Here is a 10,779-nt window from a genome sequence, read left to right on the forward strand (position 1 = left end):
CCTGAGGCTGCCTCCGGGAGGCTGAAGTTCTTTGGCTCTGGTGGGCCACCCCTCTGTTGGGCCGCCCCTCCGACCCCAGGGAGCAGAGCCTTTCTGCTCTTTTCCAGGTTACCTTGAGTAGGAGAACTGCCTCACTGGGTCCCTTTGTGGGTTCTGTCTCTTGAAAGTTTAGTTAGAGTCCTTAGCTGATGAGTTTTATCAGAGAGCTCCTAAGACTCGATCCCTTCTTGTCGCCATCTTGGCTCTGCCCCTGAAATTAATATGTTTTTAAAACTGAATTTTTTTATTTAAATTTTTTTAGTTAAGGTAATGAGGTTTAAGTGACTTGTCCAAGGTCACACAGCTAGGCAATTATTAAGTGTCTGAGGTCAGATTTGAACTCAGGTCCTCCTGACTCCATGGCCACTGTGCCACCTAGCTGCCCCTTAAAAGTGGATTTTGATGATGAACAGGATGCTCTTAGAAAAACCTGGAAAGACTTAGATGAGCCAGGGCAAATTGAAATGTAATCTGTACAAAGTAACTTTGCTTTTTGAACCCAAGACAACTCTGAAGGACTTATCCATCCCTAGAGAAAGAGCTGTGTTTGGATACAGATTGAAGCAGACTTTTTTTTTTTTACTTTATTTTTCTTGAAATTTCTTTTTTGGGGGGGAAATTATATTTTTTTCTACCATGTTACTATTTTCCATAATAGTAATAATGTTTTGTATAATAATACATTTATAACCTATATCAAGTTGTTTGCTTTCTTAATGAGGAAGGGCTAGGGTGAGAGAAAGGGAGAGAATTTTGAACTCAGTTTTAAAAATGAATATCAGGACAGATAGGTGGCACAGCAAATAGAGAACCTGCCCTGAAGGCAGGAGGATCTGAGTTCAAATTTGACCTCAGACACTTAATATTCACTTAGCTGTGTGACCTTGGTCATGTCACTTAACCCCATTGCCTTGCCCAAAAAAAGAAAAAATAAATGTTAAAATTGTTTTTTCATGTAACTAGGAAAAAAATACTAAATAAATAAATAAATAAATTAAAAAACCCCCTAGAGTTGGCACAGTCTAACTTTTTCCTTAAAGCCATGTGTCTGAAGTCTAAAAAGACTGAAGAACCTGAAGAAACTAAAGATGCTGGATCTTAAAGAGTCTTGAAGATCCTGTCTCTCTCCTTTTTTGCTCTTGTTAACTCTGTCTCTTCACTCATGCAGGCCCAGGGCATTGATCTCCATCGCTGAGGAGAGCATCCCATTCCAATAGGCTTTGATAGTAGTCACAATATTATTATTATATAAATTGTTCTATTTTTTTCTTTTACTTCCTTTTGCTTTTGTTGTTACAATTTATCCAGGATTCACTGAACTATCCCCTTCATCTTTCCTTATGACATCATAATAGTTTATTTCATCCATATAATAGAATATATTTAGCTATTCTCCAATTGATAGATAACCATTTGTTTTCTAGTTCTTTGCTATAACATAAAGAACTACTATCAATGTTTGTGTTCCATATGGATTTTTCATTTTTTCTTGGATCTTTTTGGGATATGGACCTAGTAGTAATAATATAAAAATATTCTTAGCTTTCAGGTCATACAAAAACTAGTGACAAGTTAGATCTGATACATGGCCTATGATTTGCTGATTGTTACTCTATGCTATCTTGATAGATGATCTCATCATTTCCCATAGGTTGAATTATCATCTTTATGAAGATAACTCTCAGATCTACATATCTAGCCATACTCTTTCTCCTGAGTTTCAACCTCAAGTCATTAATTACCCCTTGGACATCTCAAACTGGGACATCCCATAGATTATTCAAACTCAACATTTGAAAATCAGAGTTCTTTATCTTTTTTCCCCACTTCTTCCTCTCTTTTGATCTTCCTTATTAGAACCAAGGACATTACCATCTTCTTAGTCAGCCAGGCTTCAAATTTTCAGTGTCATACATGATTTTACATTCCCACTCCAACATTGAATTTATCATCAAGATCTATCATTTATATCTTTATAACATCTCCTTCTTTAGTACAAGTTCTTATACCTCTCACCTGGACTAGCTCAATAGACTTCTGCTTGGTCTCTCTACCCCAAGTTTCTTTTCATGACAAGCTATCCTATACTCTGTTGCAAAAACAATTTTCCTGAAGTGTAGTTCTGACCATGTCATGACCCCAAATCAATAAACTCCTCTGCTTGACTTTTATTTTTTTTTATTTTTAGGTTTTTTTTGCAAGGCAAATGGGGTTAAGTGGCTTGCCCAAGGCCACACAGCTAGGTAATTATTAAGTGTCTGAGACCGGATTTGAACCCAGGTACTCCTGACTTCAGGGCCGGTGCTTTATCCACTACACCACCTAGCTGCCCCTCTGCTTGACTTATAAAGCATTTTACAACCTTACTTTACATTCTTACTTTATTTCCAACTCTATGACACTCTATAACACAATAATTTGGCTTTCTTGAGGTTCCTTGGCCATGGTGATTTATCCATCTTCTGACTCCTCGTCTTTTCACTGACTTTCGACAATATCCAAAATGCTTTGCAGCTTCATTCTTCCTCCAAGATTCCCTAGTTTTCTTATTTTTAGAATTTTTTTGATTTAAGGGGCAATGGGGTTAAGTGACTTGCCCAAGGTCACACAGCTAGGCTGGATTCCTGACTCCAGGGCAGGTGCTCTATCTACTGCACCACCTAGCTGCCCCTCTAGTTTCCTTTTAGATTCAGTTCAAATCCCGCTTTCTGTAAGAGGACTTTCCTAGCCCCCAACTCCTGCTAGTGCCTTCCCTCTGACATTACCTTCCATTTCCAGCTAGGTGGAGCAAAAGATAGAGGACTGGGACTGGAGCCAGGAAGCCCTGAGTTCAAATATAATTTTATTAGCTGTGTGACCCTGGGCATGTCAATTAACCTGTCTGCCTCAGTTTCCTTATCTTAAAATGTAGAACCTACCTCCAAGATTTGTTGTGAGGATCAAATTATAAATCCTGGAATACAGTAAGTCCTGTATGTGTTAATTATTAGTATGTATATGATAGTATATTTTCTCCCCCCATGAACTTCTTAAGGGTGGGTATAGTGTAATTGCTTTTCTTTGTTTCTTTGCACTTAGGACAGTCCTTGGCACATATTAAATATTTAATACATGCTTATTAACTGTCTGACTGAGGAAGAGACTATTTAATTTTTGTCTTTTTAATCCCTCAAGGCGCACTGCTTTCACATAGAAGCACTTAATTATTTAATTGACTTTCTATTATACCCTTTTGGCCAAAGCAGAGCTTCTAGGGGTTTCAAATGTAGAGAAAAGTGCTTTGTTGGAAATGGGACATTAGTCTTTTGAACTTTGATGTACAGAAACATCCAATCCATGAAATCACCTGAGGGAGTTGTGCTGAATATTTCCCTCAGTAAACACTGGAACAAGGTTTGCTCAAAGAACTTCAGAACAGGAAGGGATTTCAGAGATCATTTAGTTCCAAAACTTAATTTTGCATGTACATTTCCTAGGGAGGTTGGACACGTATTCTGTCCTGTCCTGTGATAAAAGGGATTCCTTGTTATAGAAAATACACAATTCAGCTACTGCTGATTGGTCCTTTGGTCCCTATGACTGGGATTGTGCTGATGAAGTCTGACCACAGAGTCAAAAGGAATCTCCCCCTCACAGGGACCAATGGAATAAATCAAGAATTTCTGGGCTGTTCATATCTTTTATGTCTCCCAGAAAAAAGATCCTATTATCTTCTCAGTTTCATGGGAAGTGCCCCAGTTCAGTCCAACTGTATACAGATAAGGAAACTGAGATTTGGATAGGATAGGTGACTTGTCCAAGATTACTTAAGCAAGTTAGGATAAGAAAAGACAGGAATTCAGGGCTCTTGACTTCCAAGCCAGTTTGCAATCTGAGTTCTATTGAAGAAATATTATGCTGATTCTAACTGCCACATTCAGATTTTTAGAATAATACTTGGATTCATTATGTATTCAACCACTTCCTTAATTTTTCCCCTGGAAATTTTCCTTCTGACCAGTCAGAATGAACCATGTACTATCATGGTAAAATAAAATCTATCAACCAATTGACAAGTAGATTATATGCCAGCCACTATGCTAAGTGCTTGGAATATAAAAACAAAAGCAAAATATTCACTGCCTTCAGTGAGTTTATATTCTAATGGAAGAGATAATATGTTCACATATAGTTTTATATAAAGGCTCATATAAAACTGTCAAGGAAACTTACTGTGCAAAAAGTACAAGTCACTATGGAACAAAAAAAAGTCTCCTGCAAAAGATGACACTGAGTGTTGAAGGAAACCAGGGGTTCTAGGTAGTATATTTATTCAGAACATTCCAGGCATGGGAGCTAAAGGACATTTATTTAAAATATAAAACATCATTCTCTGTCTCTCTCTGTCTCTGTTTCTGTCTCTCTCTCTCTTTGTCTCTGTCTCCTACTCTTTCTTCTCTTTCTCATATGCATACATGCATGTGGGATACATAAGAATCCATAAAAGATACATGTCCACAAGGATTATCTAAATAGAGGTAACTCAGTTTAATGGATAGATAACTGGAGTCTGGACTACTTCTTTTTAAGAGATATTTTCACCTTGATGGGAGCAGGAGAAAGGCCATAGCTGTGTTCTCTGTCCTTCCCTTACCCATCAGCAAGAACTATATAAGATTAGAATTATATTGATCTGCTTCTTCTGTCCCCTGGTATTTATTGGTGGTATAGAGGTGAAACTCTGATCCAGAAGGAAAACTATCTAATTGATCACTCTTAAAGAGGAAGTCTGCACTTAGCTAGTGCTCTCCCTCTTAGTTCCTCACCACGTGCTGGTTACATAAGAGACCATCAAAAAGAGTGAATAGAGAGTAAACCAATTTATCCATGCGAATGGAATTCATTTAAGTTTTAAAGATTAGAATATATGAAAAATTATTCAAGAATGAATGAAATCTTTATTTGGGATCAAGATAAGATTAAACCAGGAGACAGATACAAATCTCACCCAAGGAGGTCTATTTTGTATTCTCAGAGACAAATTGAAGTCAGTAAAATGTTAAGAAGGTGGATACCTTGAGAAGAGATTGCCTTCCAATTTTCTCTCTATCATAGAACCACATTGGTCTTTCTTCCAGAAGCTATGGTACTACATTCCATATTCTGTTATCATGCTGGCCTCATCCTTCTCTCTGGCAACCTAGAATAATATATTCTGCATATTCATCAGTTCTCAAAACAGTCCAGGTTTAATTGGAAGCCTATTTATATCTCTGGAGTTGTCTGTCCTTCATTCTTAAAGAAGGCCATGACATATCAGAGAGGTGATTTCATGATAAGTACATGAATTAAATTGAGTGAAGGGATGCTATGCTAAGTCATCAGTCTCACTATCTCTTCCAGAATCATGTATCCAGTGGCCAGATATGAATCAGGATGCCTGGAGATGGTTCTGGATGTGAGACAATCAGGGTTAAGTATTTTGCCCAAGATTACAGTTATTCAGTGTTAAGTGTCTGAGTATGTATTGAGACTCTAGTCCTCCTGACTCTAAGAGAAGTGCTTTATCCACTGTGCTGCCCTATTTATTTCTCTACATATACAATGTATAGATAAATTTATATATGCATATACTCTTACATGTACACATAGACCTAAATTAATGAGTTAAAAAGTGGATACTTTCATCATATATATATGTATATATATATTAGTTTTTTCAAGGCAATGGGGTTAAGTGGCTTGCCCAAGGACACACAGCCAGGTAATTATTAAGTGTCTGAGGCCGGATTGGAACTCAGATACTCTTGACTCCAGGGCCAGTGCTCTATCCACTGCACCACCTAGCTGCCCCCATCATATATTTTCTAAGCTACAAACTTTTAAGAATAGTCTCTGATTTCTCCGAGCTCCATTTCTCATGTTGGCAGATGAGCCTGAGCATACTAATAGAATAGGAAAAAACTAGTTTACTAATTTACTCCTTCTGTATTCTCTGAGTATATCAGCATGCCATAAAAAAATCTAAAGGAGATTAAAGGCATGTTAGCAAGTTGCTCAGTCAATGAAGTTAATAGTTTTAGGATAGACACTTAGCGCCAGGGGCAACCAGTCAATCCTGATGTCTTGTGCATACAATTCCTCTGAATGGAAACTATAACTGGGAGGATGCTTGAAGCCAATGAATCCTGGTGAAGGGGACCATCCTTTTGTAGTACTGTCAGGAGTTAGATGCAGCTGTGGGGCAGCTACATGCATCCATTTTTCTCATCTTCTGTCTTCCATCTTGAATCTTTCATGACACTTTTTGAGGATTCATGCCCACTTTTATATCAAGTATTTTTCAACTGAACTCAGATAACTAGAATCTATGTATGCTTAGTAACATTATCATCTAATGTCATCCAAAGCAAGCTTTTTGGGGAATTCAATTCTTAGGAAGAATAAGTCTCCCCTGTGATTGATTAATTCAAGGTCAAGCTTTCATTCACTTGCCTAGAAAGTTACCTCAAGCACCTATTCTAAATAGATTTGTATGTATATTTCCCATGAAAGATTAAAAATCATTATCTCTTTTCCTCCCCCCCTTTTCTTTTTGAAAGAAGGAGCTATGATTCTGAGTTGAGGTACAATTATTTTGATGACTTTTCAGCTTCTAGTGATGAAAAATATTTATTTTAGTAGCTGTTGACCTGTGGGGAAAGGCCATTATTTTAAATATCATGATGAGGTCATGGAAGTTGATTGAGGGTGGAGAAACATTCTTAGTGAAGAGAACAAGGGAAAATAAGAATTTCAGATGAATCAAAGCAGACTTTTCTATTCTGAACAAAAGATTTTTCTGATCATACCCATGGTTACCAAAGCAAGACTGTTCCTAGTAAAACCTTGGGTTCATTGGTTTAGAGCTTGAAGGGATCTATTCCAATCCCCTCATTTTGTAGATGAAGAAACTGAGGCCCGGTGAGGTCAAGTGACCACAGATCATGTAAGTGGTAGATATGAGATTTGAATCCTGACTCCTGACTACAAATCCTTTCTTCCACTGTGCCAAGTGGCAAAAGTTAATAAGACTGCTATAATTCTTTCTGTTCTGCTGCAATAGTGGTGTGAACATGAGCAAAAAATTGTGAGCTTCACTAAAGAGAATTGAAGGTAAACATCAATAATAAATCACGAATGTATGTTAATTTAATGGAAATAATACCTTGAACTTGCCTATTGCTTTTTGCTTAGCAAAATGCTTTCATACTCATTTTTTTCCTTATATCATTCCAAAATTCCTGTGAAGTAACTAATGTAGATATTACTCATCCCATTTAACACCTGGGGATACTGAGGCATACAAAAAGTTAGCAGTTGAGTCAGAACTAGAGGTGAGGTCTCCTGACTCCTAGCCACTTAATGTTTTCACTGGAGCGCATTGCCTCTGTTGGGTCTGATTAGAGAGAGAGCATGATACCTCACCCTGGAATGCAACTTTTCAGGCTTGCCAGGAAGTCAGACCTCAGTGTCAGATGGCTGCTGCACAGTGTGGCTCATAACTTGTCTGTGTGGGGTGAGTCTCTGACATCAGCTCCAGTGAGACAGTGCTTCTGTTCAAGAGAATTAATTGGGAGATCTCCACGCCTTTCCCTTTATGCCCTCCTCCCCTCCTGGCTCCCCAGCCCACACCCAAGATGAGAGAACTGGGAGTCTCATAAAGTTTTTTATAAACAAACGGGGACCCTTTAATGTTCAATTTCCCTTTTTCTTGGGCAGTGGCCTAACTCTGAGGATGGAAAAAGATCTCTCTCTGAGGAGAAAGCCAAGAGCAAACTTCGCCAGGAGAGTTGGCAGGTAACTTGATTCCCACAGAGTGCTAGGCACCTGTTAGTCAAGTCTATTTCCAGAGACATCTGGAGTAGTCACTCCTTTGGTGAAGATGCCAGCCTGTCCCTGTTGAAGGATTTATTTGTATACATAATACATGACTGCCTTTATAGGCCCCCAAATCTAATGTCTAAATTAAAGTTTTCACCATTATAATAACTCTTTTAACTTAAAATGTTGATCCCTATTAAAATGCAACATCTTTCCTCTATTAGTATTTTAAGTATTAGTTCATTTGTGACCATCTAAAAACAATTTTGGTAGAAAGAAGAGGCAAATTGGAGGATATTGGACAATGACTTCAACAGGGAATTTCAGAAGACATGAGAATGAGATGAGGTAGGAGTCTATAGAGCCTTTAGTCCTTTGAGTAACCTACTTGGTGATTTTTAGGTCTATTCTCTGGACTAAGTAATCAAACCTCAATAAGAAGCTAACCTTGGGCATCTAGGTGGTGAAGTGAATAGAGCAAAGGCTCTGGAGTCAGGAGGACCTGAGTTCAAATCTAACCTCAGACACTTAATAATTTCCTAGTTGTGTGACCTTGGACAAGTCACTTAACCCAATTGCCTTAAATAAATTTTTAAAAAAAGAAAAAGAAGAAGCTAACCTCATTGGGAACACTGAGAACTAGGTTCATGTTGGTGGCAGGGAGATAAGCAATTCTAGTGAATAGTTTGTAGCAGCTCCTGAGAATCAGAAAGAAAGAATAATTCTAAGTAATATAGGTCCTTTTTTCAGAATCCATGACTATCAAGGAGGTGGGGGCAGAGGTATGTTGGTAACTGTTTAACAACCTGCTCCCTGGTCTAGGGATTCTCTGGAGAGCTACATGGTCATAACTATTTTCATAATAATATGATCATGTTTTAATTTCTAATATAGTGAATATTAATAGGGAATGAGGCAGGCCTCAATAATTTTTAAGAGGGTAAATGGGTCTTGGAACTAAAAGAAATGCCCTTTTAAATTTAATCTGTAGTAACATTTTCTCTTCTACTTTCTTTCAACAATCAGTAAAGCAATTAAATCAAGCCCTAGTTTGTAGCATTTTTATAGCATAAATTCTTATATTGATAAGATTAGTTAAAAATATATTGTTAGAACTATAAGGGACTATATGATATCAGTTCTGAGTTAGGCCTTAGACATAGTGTGCCTGAGCTAGAAGGGACCTTAGTACAACTTCAAAATATTGGATCAATGAAGAATCTTAGAGAACAACTTTTGAAACTAATAGATTTCAAACTTTTTGGTCCCAAGAACCCCTTACACTCTTAAAAAGTTTTGAGGACTGTGTCCCTCCCTGAGAGTTTTTGTTACGTGAACTATATCTATGAATATTTACTGCATAAGAAAGTAAAACATGATGATATTGCCATGAAAATAATTTTGACCTTGTGGATTCTCTGAAAGGGTTGTAGGAACAACCGAGGGTCCTTGGACCATACTTTGAGAACTGCTGATTCTATTTTAAGCCCCTTTCTTTGCAGATACAGAAATCAAGAGGATAAAATGTACTCAGAGAGGTACAGTGAACTTGATTGATGAGTCTGACTTTTCTCACCTTCTTTTCCTCTTAAAAACAGAAATAAAAAACTAGTTACTTTTACAATTCCCTTCCCATCAACTAGGAATGATTGTAATCAATTTCTAATTTCACTCTTTCTCTTTTTTTTTTTTTGGTAACTGTGGGAAGCTGTCCATGGCCTGATTAAAATCAGTAGATTAAGGCTATTGTCCTGTGCTTTACCAAGCAGACTCTGATTCACCTGAGTGATGGATATCATGAAAGTGGGCTATCTTTCTTAACGACTGGGAACCATTGCTCTTTTCCCCCCCAGTTCATCACTTATTCAAAAGGGAGAACAGCAGAAACTACAAAAAATCCACTGTGCTCTAGTGGCACTTGGGATGAAAGAACATTTTACAATAGGGCATTTATCTCTTTCTTTTCTAAGGGATCAATATGAACCACCCCCAGTTTAATCGACCAAAAGCATTTTGACTGTGAGATTCTTGGATATAGAATGATGCACATTAAACTTTGTCTGAATTATAGCCTGAACACTTATGGTCAAAGTACTGTAACACTATACATTTGGATATTTCCAAATAAGCAGTTGCATTGATTTTTTTCCCTTCTGTTTTTTACCCAGATGTCTATTGTTTAGTGTTAAAGAAAAACAAGCAAGGTCCCTTTCTAGATCCTTTTTTTTTTTAAAAAAAAATGTTTATTTATTTAGGTTTTTGCAAGGCAATGGGGTTAAATGGCTTGCCCAAGGCCACACAGCTAGATAATTATTAAGTGTCTGAGGTCAAATTTGAACTCAGGTACTCCTGACTCCAGGGCCAGTCCTCTATCCACTGTGCCACCTAGCCACTCCCACCCCCCCCCTTCTAGTTCTAAGAGTCTATGATCCTATGATTTGAGCACCGAAATTTCTGGGCACCTGAGAGGTCATCATGAAGTTGGAAAGGAAAACTGGAGGTAATAAACTTTGTCTACTGTCTCATTGTGTCTAAGTTGTACAGCTAATTTTGATTGTAACATAGAGAAGAGGAAACTGGGAACAATGTATCCCTCCTCTTCTAACCCCACAACTCCCTTTTAAAAAAATAATACCACATCCTGTAGTCACATTCTGACTCAGTACTTCCCCGAGCAACTTCAGTGGTGAGTGTGAGAATTCTGGGACTAATAATTGCTTTTAACCCTGAACTAGGCAAGAAAACAGCTGTGAGCACCATCCCAGTTTTTCTCCCAAACCCAAAGTGCTCCTAGGGAATCTTTCATGGAGGCTTCTCACGAAGCAATTAAGGAATCAGGCCATTGGACTTTGTCAGAGTCCCCAACCAATTGTTTCTTTATTGGAACTTCTTTGCTGT

This window comes from Macrotis lagotis, chromosome 1, assembly GCF_037893015.1.
Source record: "Macrotis lagotis isolate mMagLag1 chromosome 1, bilby.v1.9.chrom.fasta, whole genome shotgun sequence".
Lineage (NCBI taxonomy): Eukaryota > Metazoa > Chordata > Mammalia > Peramelemorphia > Peramelidae > Macrotis > Macrotis lagotis.